Here is a 14,795-nt window from a genome sequence, read left to right on the forward strand (position 1 = left end):
ACGGTGTACCACTGGGCCTGGGGAGCCTCCCCTGCTTGACTGGGTTCAGGAGCTCTGTCTGGGGCCCCTAAGGGCCCTGGCGATGGTGGCCTCCTCACCCCGGGCTCTGTCCTGGGTCCTGCCGCGTTTAAGGCTGCCTGGGACAGGGTCCCACAGGCCCCAGGTCAGGTGCTCCAGCCTTGGGCCCTGTCCCCCGGCCTGCTGCTCTGCCAAAGGCCTGAGACGGGGTTCCGTCGTGCCCGGGGAGCCCTCTTCGCATGGCTGGGTTCAGGAGCTCTGCCTGGCGTCCCTGAGGGCCCTGGGGAGGGTGGCCTCCCCACCCACCCCAGGCTCCGTCCTCGGGCCTGCCGCATGGCAGGGTGCTCGGGACGGGGTCCAGCGGGCCCGGGAAGGCTTCCCCTGCGCCACTGGGCCTGGGAGCCCCGGCTGGGTCCTGGGGCCCCGCCGGGCCCCGGGTTGTGTGCTCCTGCCCTGGGCTCCGTCCCCTGACCTGCCACTCTGCCAAAGGCCTGTGACAGGGTTCCGTCGTGCCCAGGGAGCCTCTGTCACTTGGCTGGGTTCCGGACCTCTGCTCGGGGCCCCTGAGGGCTCCTGGGAGGGCAGCCTCTCCACCCGGCTCCGTCCTCAGGCCTGCTACATGGCAAGGTGCCTGGGACAGTGTCCTGTGGGCCACGGGTCGGGTGCACCAGCCCTGGGCCCCGTCCCCCGGCCTGCTGCTCTGCCAAATACCCGAGATGGAATCCGGGTCCAGAGTCAGGTGCTCCAGCCCAGGGCTCCGTCCCCCCCAACTTATGGCGTGGTGCCCAGGATGGGGGCCCAGGGAGGCCTCACCTCTGCCTGGGAGCCCAGACGTGGTCCAGAGGTGCCAGGCTCAGTCTCCTGGCCTGCCGCTCCTCCAGGGGCCCGAGACGGTGATCCGCCTGCTTGGCTGGGTTTAGGAGCTCTGTCCGGGGCCCCTGAGGGCCCTGGGGAGGGCGGCCTCCCCACCCCGGACTCCGCCCTCAGGCCTGCCGTGTGGCAGGGTGCCCGGCAATGGGTCCTGTGGGCATGGGGAGGCTTCCCCTACGCCTCTGGGCCTGGGAGCCCAGGCTGGGTCTCTTCCAGAGGAACATTGTCCTCTGGAAGAGATATATAGACGATGTGCTATGCATATGGTCAGGTACGGAAGAGAGACTCAATGAGTTCCTAGCATGGTTAAACGATTTGGATGACTGCCTTAAGTTCACATGGTCTGTGAATAGACTATCAGCAGGATATCTGGATCTTGACATTCAAGCAGAACATGATAAGCTAGTGACTAAAGTGCACCAAAAACCAACTGATAAAAACTCGTTACTGCACTATAGATCATATCACCCTAGAGCTCTCCAAGATAATCTGCATGTGGGGCAGTTTTTACGATATCGTCGGAACTGCTCTTCTCTACAAACATACTCAGAACAGGCTACTGTATTAGCCAGCAAATTGGAGAATCGAGCCTGCCCCCAGAAGGTTATTAAACAGGCGAGAAAACGAGCATATAACACGCCACGTGCCGCACTTTTGGAAAAGACACCCAAGAAGAGTGGAGAATGTATCCCTGTGGTCACCACCTTTGGCCAACTCTCTACGAAAGTCAGACAAATTATTCGGAGGCATTGGCATTTGCTAAGCACTCCGAACATGCAAATGCCTCAGCCTCGTTTTGCTTTTAAACGATCAGCCAACATCTGCGATCGATTGGTACATACCAGACCCAAACAAGAACTGAGAGAGACCAGTGTCCCGCAGGGACATTACCCATGCGGGAGTTGCTCTGTGTGTGAATATACATCTCCCACAAAGAGTGTTACACTTGCCAGCATTAAAACTTGTTTTTTAAATAAATTTAGCAATTGTAACACAACCAACGTCATTTACAGATTGACATGTCTGTGTGATTTACACTATATTGGCCTCACGACAAGGAAGGTCAAAATAAGGATACAAGAACATTTGAGCACATTGCGTGCAGGGAAACTCAGCACTAAATTGGTGCAGCATTTTCAAACCTACAAACATGCCCCTAAGGATGTTCGCTGGGTTGTCCTTGAGAGGATAATGGGGGACCAATACAATATGGAAACCAGACTCAGCACCAGAGAGGCACGGTGGATCTATCAGAAGGGTGTAGATCAGTCTGGATTGAACGACCTTATTGAATGGAACAAAGTCAGTGTATAATTCACAAATCCAACTATGGTCTCCCAGCAGCGCACATACACTCTCTCAGTCATTTATGACTCCCCCATGAACCCCACAAAGTTGGGTATAAAGAAATGATGTTACTATAGGTGATACTGAGCACGGTGTGATAAATATCCATCCATCGCAGTGTGCTCAATGTCCCTTATTTTATTTTTATTTATTTTTATTTCTCATGCGAGGGGAGGAGTTAATTGTTGCTGATTTACACGTAATATGGAAGATATCTCTACGTTGTAAATCGCATGAGGAATACATCTATGGCCATATTGTTCATCACGGGCTTAATAAAGCTGTCAAATGTTCAATTTCAAAAAATCCATGTCTCGTGTACGGGCTCTGATATTTGAACCTGTTTTCAGCTGTGTAAATACAAAAAGTTAAAGCTATGTACAAGATGAACATTAGGATCTGCACAGGGGTGCACACTGCAGTGCATATATGTTCTGTTTTTCTACAAAATAAAAAGCATCGATGATTAGATGAAAAAGCTTACATAATATGCACCGATACAGAACACTCCTAATGTTTCCAACACTGATAGTGAAACATCTGATTTCCGTTCAAACAACTAAGAAATCAGTATTTTAACAACCTTTCTACCATTTAATAATGGCGTTGACGTTAGCAGGGCATGTATAGTGAACCCCGTAGTGAAGGCGGGGCCTATCAGGTGCGGTGACGTGCCGCGCTGTAGCGCGTTAATAATCACTCGAGGCAACAGCCGGGCCGGTGCGGTGCTGAGTTAATACCGGACACTGTCACGGTCACGGTAAGTTTACTTTAAGTTTACCTTGGGTATGGCCCCTTTGCAAATAGGCGAGACTGGGGCAAAGATTAAGACAAATAATGATGAATACTAGAGAATGTGTCTCGCTAAGCAACAACATAGCAAGGGATAGAATTCACCTTCCCATTCTTAAATGCTATAGTGAGAGTATGTGTTTGAGACAGGGGGACACACTCAATAAATACCTGCACGCGCACTGCCACTTGAGATTAAGGGCATAATAGAAGAGCATATGTGTTAGAAATCGTGCGTTGTTAAGCACCTATGGTCTCATAACACTCTGCCATGTTTTACAGATTCACGATAGGAAGTGACTGGGAGAGCCAGTGAAGGAGTGCTCGACACAAGTGCTCGAGGGTAAAGGTATGCCCATGGTGGGCTACATCCCGGTAAATCTCATGATTAAATCAGTGAGGGAAGTCACTCATATTACATTACGTTTTTAATTGTGACCAGATGCCAACTAATTATGTTATGTATTGTTTGTCTGTCTTTTGTTTCCCTGTGTCTCCTATAGAAAAATTGGTTTTAAAATAGACAAGTGTTAGTGCAGGGTGGAGTGACTGACCCACGCCCTGAAGAAATTGCCGTGAGTTTCTCCTGTGGCAATGAAACATGTCGGCTTTTTAATGAGCAGACACACAGCACAGAATAAAGATTGTCAGCCAGTGTGATCTAGCTCAGTTTTTAGATTGGGACAAGGGGAGCGATATTTTGATTCCCAGGTCCTAATTGTGGGGTTGAACCTTGCATGAACTGATGCACAGATAATCTTTGTTTCACACCCTAGCACCTTGTCTTTTTGGGTTTTTCTTACTTTTTCCTACTTTTTTCTACACCTTTTACTTTGGAGTGGTGGTAGCTGATGATGAGACCTTGAGGTAGCAGGCGAGTACCTTCCTGCTTTACCCTCCTTGGTGTTGCTACCACCATTCCTTTTTCACATTTTTTCACTACATTTAGGGTACTTGGAGACACAGGCCACTTCTTTCACAGACAGACTCTAACTCTTCTAACCCTTTCACAGACAGACTCTAACTCTTCTAACTCTTTCTTCTTTTCTGGTGATCCGTTCCTTCAGGAGTACAGATGGTGTAACCACTGGCTCAACAGACTGTCTAAATATATGACAACTGTTTTAGGATTACGAGTTGTGATATCACAGTGTGAACAGGTCCTTTGTTGTGTATAATTCTCAGAGTGGGGGAAGACCTGTTCTCTGCCCCTATAGCTCCTTATTGTGTTGGGTCTAGGGGCCCAACAGACCCAGGGTTGGTTGCTCCAGCCCTGGGGCCCGTCCCCCAGCCTGCCGCTCTGCCAAAGGCCGAAGACGGGGTTCCTTCGTGACCGGGGAGCCCCCTTCGCTTTGCTGGGTTCAGGACCTCCGCCCAAGGACCTGAGGGCTCCGGGGAGGGCGGCCTCCCCACCCGGGGCGCCGTCCTCGGGCCTGCCGCGTGGCAGGGTTCCAGGGACAGGGTCCTGTGGGCCCAGGGAGGCTTTTCCTGCGCCTCTGGGTTCGGGAGCCCCGGCTGGTCCAGGGGTCCTACCGGCCCCGGGTCGGGTGCTTCAGCCTCGGGCCCATCCCCGGCCTGTGGCTATGCCAACGGCATGGGACGGGGGTCTGTTGGTCCCGTGCAGACGTCCCCCACTTTGCCTGCTTGTCAAGGTGTCCACGGGCCCCGGGTCGGAGGGCCTGTCGGCTCTCCCCTTCGCAGCACCATGGCTGAGGCCCAGCTGGGGCCCCGGGCCTCTGGCCCCAGATGCCTCGACACCCACTCACCCTTTTGTTAGGACGCAGAGTGACCAGATGGCCACCCATCGAGCCCGGCTATCTGGTCGCACCTATCCCCTCGGCCATCTGGTCACATGCAATGCTTTCCAATAGGGCAACCAGATTGCCGGGCTTCCCTGGAAGTCCCGATGAGGGCTCATTTGCCTCCCCAATCCCAGCGAGGGCTCCAGGAGGTTGGGCACATTCGCGCCTTGGGTCCCCTTTGTCACACTGTGCACACGGATTAAAAGAAAGGGGGGTATTTTTCCTCTGGATTACTAGAAAGAGGGTCAGTCAAACCTCCATGAGGTCCGGCGATTCCGAAACAGGGGAAGGCAGGGCCCGTGCCAGCCTGCCGGGGCCCCCATGGGCCCAGATCCGTGCATGCGTCTCTGCCCCTTACCAATGGGCCTTTCCTCCGAGCCTGCTCACCTCGGGAGCAGGCAGAGACACGAAGCCGGCATCCCCCGTGCAGGGTGGCCTACCAGGGGATTCCCCGGCCGTACTCTGATCGATTGGGCACTCTCGGTCTTTTTAGGGATGGATTGCTTGGCCAGCCTCGGCTGTTGTTTCAAGCAAAGAACCTCCACCCCACAGGGACCGTCCGACTCGAGGGCCAGCTGCCTGGCAGGAGGCCCTTCAACCTAACCAGCAGAGCGAAGGCCGAGCGGCCCCGGCAGCTGTTGCCTCCCCAGTGGTCCGACCCAAGCGGAAGGGGTCGGGTGGTGCCAGGCCCTAAGATGCCACTGCCCGGCAGGTCCGTAGGCCCCGTGTGCCATGCAGTCACCCCTCTCCATCCAGCGCATTTCCACAGCAGCTTGGAACAACCACCAGGCTCCGGCACCCCTGCGTCTCGCTCAGGCTGAGCCTCGGCCCGCCTCTCCCTTCCGGGGGCGATGGCTGGGCCTGCCGGTGCCCGTGCGACCGCACCTCTCCACCCCTCCAGCGAGCCCTTCCACCCAGGTGGGCGGGCTCCTTCCCCTAGCAGGCTCCTGAGAGGGAAGGGTGTGCGAAGGTTGCTGGTTGGGGAGAGGGGCTTGCGGCTCCCGAACCCACCCCATTAGCAGATGTGGCTACCTGGTTGATCCTGCCAGTAGCATATGCTTATCTCAAAGATTAAGCCATGCACCTGTAAATACACACGGCCAGTACAGTAAAACTGCGAATGGCTCATTAAATCAGTTATGGTTCCTTTGATCGCTCCATCTATTACTTGGATAACTGTGGTAATTGCTGACCTCCCAGTATGCATGCATTTCTCAGACCAAGACCAATCCTGTTCGCCCGGCCGCTTTGGTGACTCTAGATAACCTCGGGCCAATCGCACGTCCCCGTGAAAGCAAGAATATATTCGGATGTCTGCCCTATCACGTTCGATGGCACTTTCTGTGCCTACCATGGTGACCACGGGTAGCGGGGCATCAGGGTTCAATTCCGGAGAGGGAGCCTGAGAAACGACTACCACAACCAAAGAAGGCGGCAGTCGCGCAAATTACCCACTCCAGACTCGGGGAGGTAGTGACGAAAATAACAATCCAGGACTCTTTTGAGGCCCTATAATTGGAATGAGCACACTTTGAATACTTCAACAAGGATCCATTGGAGTGCAAGTCTGTTGCCAGCAGCCGTAGTAATTCCAGCTCCAATAGCGTATATTAAAGTTGCTGCAGTTAAAAAGCTCGTAGTTGGATCTTGGAATCGAGCTGGTGGTCCACCTCGAGGCGAGCTACCGCCTGTCCCTGCCCCTGCCTTTCGGCACCCCCTTGATGCTCTTGACTGAGTTCCTGGGGCTCTGAAGTTTTATTTAAAAAAAATGAGAGTGTTCAAAGCAGGCTGGTCGCCTGAATGCTTCAGTTAGGAATAATGGAACAGGACTCCGGTTCTATTTTGTTGGTTTTTGGAACTGGAGCCATGATTAAGAGGGACGGCCGGGGGCATTCATATTGTGCCGCTAGAGGTGAAATTCTTGGACCGGCGCAAGACGAACCACAGCAAAAGCATTTGCCAAGAATATTTTCATTAATCAAGAATGGAGGTTCGAGTAGTGGGCGGAGGGCTGTGCCTTCTTGATTAGTGTTTTGTAAGAGGAATAGTAATTTCCAAGGTTCATTAGTAGGTTTCCAACACGCTGGGTTTATTCATATTTTCAAGCATTGAATAAAAGACAGCCGACACGTGTTTCACCCGTTTGGCCTATCTGCCGAGGGCTTTTTCAAGGCTGAATACATGCAAATGGTAACAAAGAGACACAAGTTAAGAACAGAAAAAGTGAACGGACAATCGAAGTAGTGAGAATATGTCATAGTTAGGTGGTAATGAGTGAAGGAAGACAGGGGAAAGGGAAAGAGAGGAAAAGACACGAACAGTGAAGGGTAGTAAGTAGTGCATAAGAGAGGAGGGAAAGTGAAAAACAATAAGAAATTATTCAAATTTCATAATATCACATTTTTCAATAATTTTTAAATCAGCATCCCCATCATGATCATTTTCTGTCTAAAAGTTTACAGATGCGCACAAATGCAGGTCGGGAAAATGTAAGGTACATTAAAAAAAGTACATTTAAGAAAATATCGCCCATACCGGAATACGAACACATCCTAACGTACTCGTTGTAATCTCTTACTATAGTCACCAACGTTTATATACAGGGGGACAACTCCGCAATTTGAACAAGCACTTGGGTAAAGGTCAGAAGCTTAGCAAAACAGTAGTGTAACCGGGAACAATAATTGAAAATATTGTAGAGAAAGACGAAGGCAACAAGAAGTGAATCATGTATAAGAGTAGCCCAGTCCAACAAAATCAAGTATAAAATGTAGCAAAGTCCAGGAGTTCAAATATGGAAATTCATATGTTTGCGACACCATTTATTAATGTATTGCTGTGACCTTTACTCAAGTGCTTGTTTGAGTTGCGCAATTTGTCCCCCTGTTTGTTTATTTATGTTGGTGACTATAGTAAGAGATTACAACAAGTACATTATAATGTGTCCGTATTCCGGTATGGCCAATATTTTTTTTAATGTACTTTTTTGAATGTACCTTAAATTTTCCAGACCTGCAGTTGTGTGTATCTGTAAACTTTTAGACAGAAAATGATCATGATGGGGATGCTGATTTAAAAATTCTTGATAATCATTGTTATTCAAAAAAGTGTAGTTATGAAATTTGAATAATTTCTTATTGTTTTTCACTTTCCCTCCTCTCTTATGCACCAAATCCACAGAAGCCAACAACAATTTCAGAGCCGTTACCAACTCCCAACACCAACTCATCAGAAAAACGAGGAAAAAAACGATTGAAGACAGAATCTCCACAAACATGCATAACAGCATAAAGGAGTTCACCCAACCTACCAGCGAGTCTCCTGACATCCCTCCCTCTCAAGACCTCTGCGACAAACTCAGCACCTTTTTCCACCACAAAATCAAGAGCATCTTCGACAACTTCGACGAAGACAACCAACACACTGAACCCTCACCAACCACCCCTGATACCCTGAAGCCAGCGATTGACAACTGGACAGCCCTTACCACCGAAGACACACTGAAGTCAATGAAGTCAATCCACTCCGGGGCCCCACGGACCCCTGCCCCCACTACATCTTCAACAGAGCCGCCAACACCATCGCACCCATGCTCCGCCATACCATCAACCGCTCCCTGGCGACTGCCTCGTTCCCCGACGACTGGAAATACTCCTAGGTCAACCCTCTCCTGAAGAAACCCTCGGTGGACCCCACCGACCTCAAAAATGACAGAACCATCTCCCTGCTCCCGTTCCCAGCAAAAGTCATCGAGAAAGCCATCAACAGCCAACCTGCCACATTCATCGAAGAGCACAACATCCTCGACTCTTCCCCAATACTACTTCAGAAAAAAAACCAGTACAGACACCACCCCCCTCGCCGCAACAGATGACATCCGCACCCTACTGGACAAAGGAGAAACAGTAGCCCTCATCCTCCTTGACCTCTCAGCGGTGTTCGACACAGTCTCACACCGCACCCTAATACGCAGACTCCACGACTCAGGGATCCAGGACAAGGCCCTCGACTGGAACCACTCTTTCCTCTCCGGCAGAACGCAGCAGGTCAGACTCCCCCCTTTCCTCTCAGACCCTACACCAACCACCTGAGGAGTCCCCCAGGGGTCCTCCCTCAGCCATACGCTCTTCAACGTCTACATGGCTCCGCTCGCCCCATCATCAGAACCTACGGACTCAACATTGTGTCATACGCAGATGACACCCAACTCATCTTCTCCCTATCCAACAAACCCAATACCGCCAAACACAACTATTGAGAAGGCATGGAAGCCGTTGCCAAATGGATGAAAACAGCTGCCTACAACTAAACACCAACAAAACAGAAGTACTAATCATGGGCCCAACGTGGTGATAATGAATAGAGTTGATTACAACAATGAAATCATGTCCCAACTCATGGATTCGACCTGTTACGAAGAGGTTCCTTATAATCCGATGGGTCCTCTCAGTAATTTGTCTGAGTGGCATACTAAGGGCCTTCTTGATGATGATGAGTGGGCGTATCTTAAAGTTTTCAGACAAACTTATCCATGTCTTTACACCCTGCCCAAGGTACACAAATACCAACCTTTTCCACCTGGCAGACCCATCTTTTCGGGCATAGGGGGCCCTACGGAAAAACTTTCAGAGTATGTAGATTTATTTTTGGGTCCATTAGTCTGTAATTTAGCGAGTTATATCAGAGACTCTAAACATATTTTGAGTCTACTCACAGACTTAGATTGGCAACCAGGGATGATTCTGGCAACACTAGATGTGGTATCACTTTATACCAACATTCAACCAATATTGGGACTTCAAGTAGTGACACGACTACTTAACAATCGACCAGCTGCCCAATGGTTACATAATGAGATGATAATAACTATGATGCAGCTCATTTTGGACAACAACTTTTTTATGTTTGACAACAAGTGGTACAAACAGATTACTGGAGTCGCAATGGGCTCTAAATTTTCGCCCTCTTTTGCATGCTTGTTTATGGGAGGACTTGAGAGTGAGTGGATATGGGGCGACAAGGGAGCATCTTGGGTGGATCATATTATTTTTTGGGGCAGGTATATAGACGACTGCCTTCTGTGTTGGTCCGGTACTCAAACGGAATTGGAACAATTCAGCCACTTTTTGAATACCAACGATTTTGGCATGAAATTCACTATGGAATCTAGCCCCACAAGAATCAATTTTCTTGACATTGAAATGTATGTTAAGGATGGCCATTTGCATAGTCGTCTTTTTCGTAAAGATACTTCATGTAATTCTGTCTTACACGCAGATAGTCATCACCCAGCACATCAAATTAGATCTATTCCCTATGGCGAATACATTAGGGCTAGACGTATCTGCAGTGAAAAGACTGAATTCCGAAATTGTATTAAGGACATGAAGACCAGATTTCAAAGAAGGGGTTATGCATCGACCCATCTCAATAGAGCAGAAAAAAGAGTTTCTAACATGAGTCGTTCAGATACCCTTTTGACCAAAGATAAACATAGATCTGACAATCAGAAAATCCGAATGATTACAGAGTACACTGATCTCAACCAAATTCTGCGCAAAAGCCTCAAAAAACATTGGGGTTTACTTTTGTCAGACAACTCTTTGTCGGGTTGCATTACCAACTCTCCACTGATCACTTTTAGAAGGGGGAGAACTCTTCGTTCCAGACTTAGCCCTACAGTACCCAAGACCAATCCCAAAGAGACGTGGCTCTCCACACACAGTACTGGTTTTCATAAATGTGGAGCATGTGGGGTGTGCAGGTGGGCTCAACATAAGGTCAAAACTTTCAAGGGATATAACAACAGAACCTATGAAATTAAATCCAACATTAATTGTTTAACTAAGTTTGTGATTTATATTATTGAATGCCAATGTGGCAAACAATATGTGGGGAGCACTATCCGACCCCTTAAGGAGAGAATCAGTGAGCATGTCAGGGCACTCCATCAGCAGGATGTGAGGTATCCAGTAGCCACGCATGCATGGGCCTGCCCATCACAGGGCCCACGCAGAGAAATAAGTTTCTTTGGAATTGAACGAATAGACCCCAGCAGTCGAGGGGGTAACAGGGAGTTGCTACTTAGGAGAACAGAGGCATTCTGGATCATGCGCTTACATACGGTAGAGCATGGTCTCAATTGTGATTCAGAGATGCAATACTTTCTGGGTGATTAAGCGCTCTGTATATCAGTGATGGGTGGGTTTGTTATACCTACAGATGGACAGTCGCCTGGGTGTTAATTGATTGTACACTGTCATGATATTTCTGCTGCATTCCATTAAGATTCAATGTTAGATCTCTGTGTATATCGACTGACCAGCTATTGGGTGTCTGTGTATATCTGGTATCTTGAAGCCCGTTTATGATAATGAAAAGTTTATGTCGATATTGTTTGTGATATCATTTTGAAATCATTTGTTTTTGATTATGCATATTGTGTGACATTTATTGGACATCTCTTGATTCACACAGTTACATCTCTGTGACAGATAATGATGTTTTGGTCTTTTTATGCTCATATTAACTCAAAGCTGCAATATTATTATGTATTGAGTGAGGTTTCTTACCTATGTAATTCGCAGAATAAGACACCTTTTAATTGTTTCTGATAGGGACCTATCACTATTCTGTTTTGTTTTCCTTTACACTGGCGTATCGTTGCAAATTTACCGTTTTCCTTGTATGTCTTCACTGTGGGTGCATTCAGCCTTTTGTGTTTTTTATACTGTATGTGGTTTTTCTTTCTTTGGTTCAGGGGTTTTCATTGTTTGTACATTAATTGTGGGTATTCTCATCTGTTTATACACCACACTTCTTGCAGGCAAGTTGTGAGTGTCCTGGACCCTTTTTTGTTAATGTCTGTTTTGTGAATATGGTACGAGTGGTTTGGTTCCTTACACGGACTCAGGTCAGTTTATTTGGAATTTAACCCTGAAAATTACTTGAGATACAATGGGTCTAGTTACGCGACCCCCAGCATGACCAGCATTTTTTGTGAGGCTGACAGTTTTAGCGAATTCTGTTTGTTTTATAAATTGGCACTCGCTCTTTCAATGAGAGCTTGGACACTTTTTTCAGTTGTATTTCTTTATTAAACCTAGTGAAAACCCATTGTTCTATTTCTCGTGATGAATTCTATGTCGCGCATTTAGCATTGATTATGACGCGGTCTAGTGGTTGCGATGTACTGAGTTCCGCGACCCCCAGCATGACCAGCATTTTTTGTGAGGCTTACAGCTTTAGTGAATTCTGTTTGTTGTATAAATTGGCACTCGCACTTTAAATGAGAGCTGGGACACTTTTTTCAGTTGTATTTCTTTATTAAACCTAGTGAAAACCCAGTGTTCTATTTCCCGTGCTGAATTATATTTCGTGCATTTAGCATTGATTATGACGCAGTCTAGTGGTTGTGATGTACTGAGTTCCACGTCAGCTTTTATACTTCCGGGTTGCATGTTCCGGTTTTACACTACCGGTTGGAGTCAGAGGCGCCAGGACGCGTACCCGTGTCGGAATGATGTAAGTTATTCTGGCTTCTCTCGGAGCAGTTCTTTTTCCCTGTTTTATCTTATTTTGTTGTTTGGCTGATGTATTAGTATGTGGGATATGGATGAGGTGATTAATATTGGCATGTTCGTTTCTTATTTCGGTCCCTTTTTAGGTCTTGGTAGACACACACACGTGTCTCCAAGTGATGCAAAGAACCCTGTGATTTTGGAACATGTAAGTTTCCCGGTGAGGGGGACACAGGGTGTGGGTTTACACGTGGTGTTTGAGATTGATATGGCTATTTGGAATGGTATTTTTACCTGTTCTAGGTATTGATAACTATTGGAAGGATCCGTGTTGTTCGTTTTTTGCACTGGCGTGACTTACCTGGATTAATATCTCTTCTTCTGAGGTAAGCCGTACATGTGTGTGTTGTGAGGACATTAGTGGGGCTATCTGGGACCTTGAACTGAATTTTGGGCCTTTTAAAGTTGGAGTATTTAATATGGTTAACAGTTTTCTGAGTGTTTGTACCTCTTTCTTTGCTTGCAGGATTTTGTTTATAGCCATAAGCCCAGTCTTTTTTCTTACAAGGCTGATTGAGCAATTATTCGTTTCTTGATTTGACGTATGAGTATTATATTTTTCCTGTTTTGGATTACTTCCTGTTCTTTAGGTAAGATGTTGTGAGTATGTATGCTTATATTGTATTTGGTAGTTTTGCTTGTTTGGTTTTTTATCTGCATTTCTACTTTGGTGTTGACATCAATCTCGGTGAGAACCTTTGTGCTCACAAGGTGTGGTGGCACGTTAACACATGCTAATGGAAGTGGTAGTGGTTTCTTCTATTTTCTGCACGTGATCATTCTAAAGGATGTATTTGAACTAATTACTATTAAAAAAAATGTTTGTAACTTGACACCTATGTGGGATTTATAGTGGTCTTTCTCTTCTTTCCTTTCCTTTGCTTCCCTTTTAATCATAGGATGTTTGTTTTTACTAATTTGAAAGCAGAGTTAACATTGTATTGTGCTCAAATTATGTGTTTGTATTGTTTCCAGCCCTGAAGAGTCAGAGTTTGACAATTTCTCTGACGAAACACGTGTCGGCTGGCTGTTTGTGTTCTTGCCTGATGACCTATTAAAGGAAACATAAAGATTGCCAAGCTTCAGTATCTTCATGTCATACCAAAGACACACGTACTTTGTGTAATTGATGATTGTATGAGTGCACGGGACTGTTCTTATATGTTTAAGTGTGGGTTTCTCCCATACTGATTGAGGGGTTTTAGGGCCTTCCCCTCCCTGCTAGCACCGTACTATTTACCTTTTTTGCATTGGTGATACTATTACGGATATCTGGTTTGTGCGCCATTATCTTCCTGTCCATAAAACCCTTTTTTTGTGGTATTCAGCTGTAGTATTCAGGAAGGGCAGCCTCAACGCAGCACTTTGTTTTATTCTAATTGAACAATAATTGTGTCCATCTATTGAAATGGACAGAGACAAAGAAGCAGAGGAACTGTTTGGTAATTTAGCAACAGGTTTGAATAGTAGTAACCCGGCCACTAGTGGGAACACTGTCCGTAATGAGGGCCTCAGGGACAAATTTGTAAAATTGGAACGTTTGAAAAAAACTGAAAATGCTAGATGGTGGGACAAAGCTACTCTTAAACAATATTTGAGATTAAAAAGGATACCAAGGGGATTACGAGCTCAAATCCTACCTACATATGACGAGCTAGATGAGGACCTCTTAGTCAAATGGGAGGAGGCTCTTAATGTACATTCACAGACATTGATGTTAATATTGATCGATAGTGCAGATAGAAAAATGACCAAATTACAAGCTGAGATTGATATTTTGGAAAAAGAAATCAAGGATCTTAATTTAAATGAGGCTACGGAAAAAAAAATTATGTGATCCTTAACCAGGTACTAGCAAACCATCAGAAAGAAATTAAGGATAGGAAATCCCGACAATTAAGACGGGATGAAATTGACTATACCACAGGTAGAATTTTCACTTATGCTAGAAAATACGATTCCTTAATCCAAATGGGCACGAAACAAGATACTACATCTAGAGCCAACTCAGCCTCTATACATTCCAGCTCCACTTCCATTAGCGCCCCAGTGTCTAGTGACAGTGAATTGGATAATAATCTGGGGGATGGAGCTACGATGTCCTCTTTTTTACGAGAGGTACGAACGGTACGCAAGGGGAACAGAACCCAGGCCACACGCACAGGGGTAATTCAAAAACCCGTAGAGGTTGCAGGGGGAAAGCAAGAAGAATACAAGAAAAGGCTCAGATCAGGGAACGAGATGAACAAATAGACACCTCAATTAACAGCTTGCAGGTCATCAATCTTTCTTCCAAAGCACTCACCCCTGATATGATTTCACTTTTGGGTAAGGGGCTCAGTTTCAATCCACGAGAGTTGGGAGATGTGTGCAGATTGAAAGTGGA

General features: G+C 46.9%; 1 pseudogene; it reads left to right on the top strand.

Moving 5' to 3' along the window:
* Nucleotides 1–5,858: 5,858 nt before the first annotated feature.
* LOC146830571 (18S ribosomal RNA) lies at nucleotides 5,859–6,896 on the top strand (annotated as a pseudogene).
* The last annotated feature ends 7,899 nt before the right edge of the window (nucleotides 6,897–14,795 follow it).

This window comes from Triturus cristatus, chromosome 5_1 (assembly GCF_964204655.1).
Source record: "Triturus cristatus chromosome 5_1, aTriCri1.1, whole genome shotgun sequence".
Classification (NCBI taxonomy): Eukaryota; Metazoa; Chordata; class Amphibia; order Caudata; family Salamandridae; genus Triturus; species Triturus cristatus.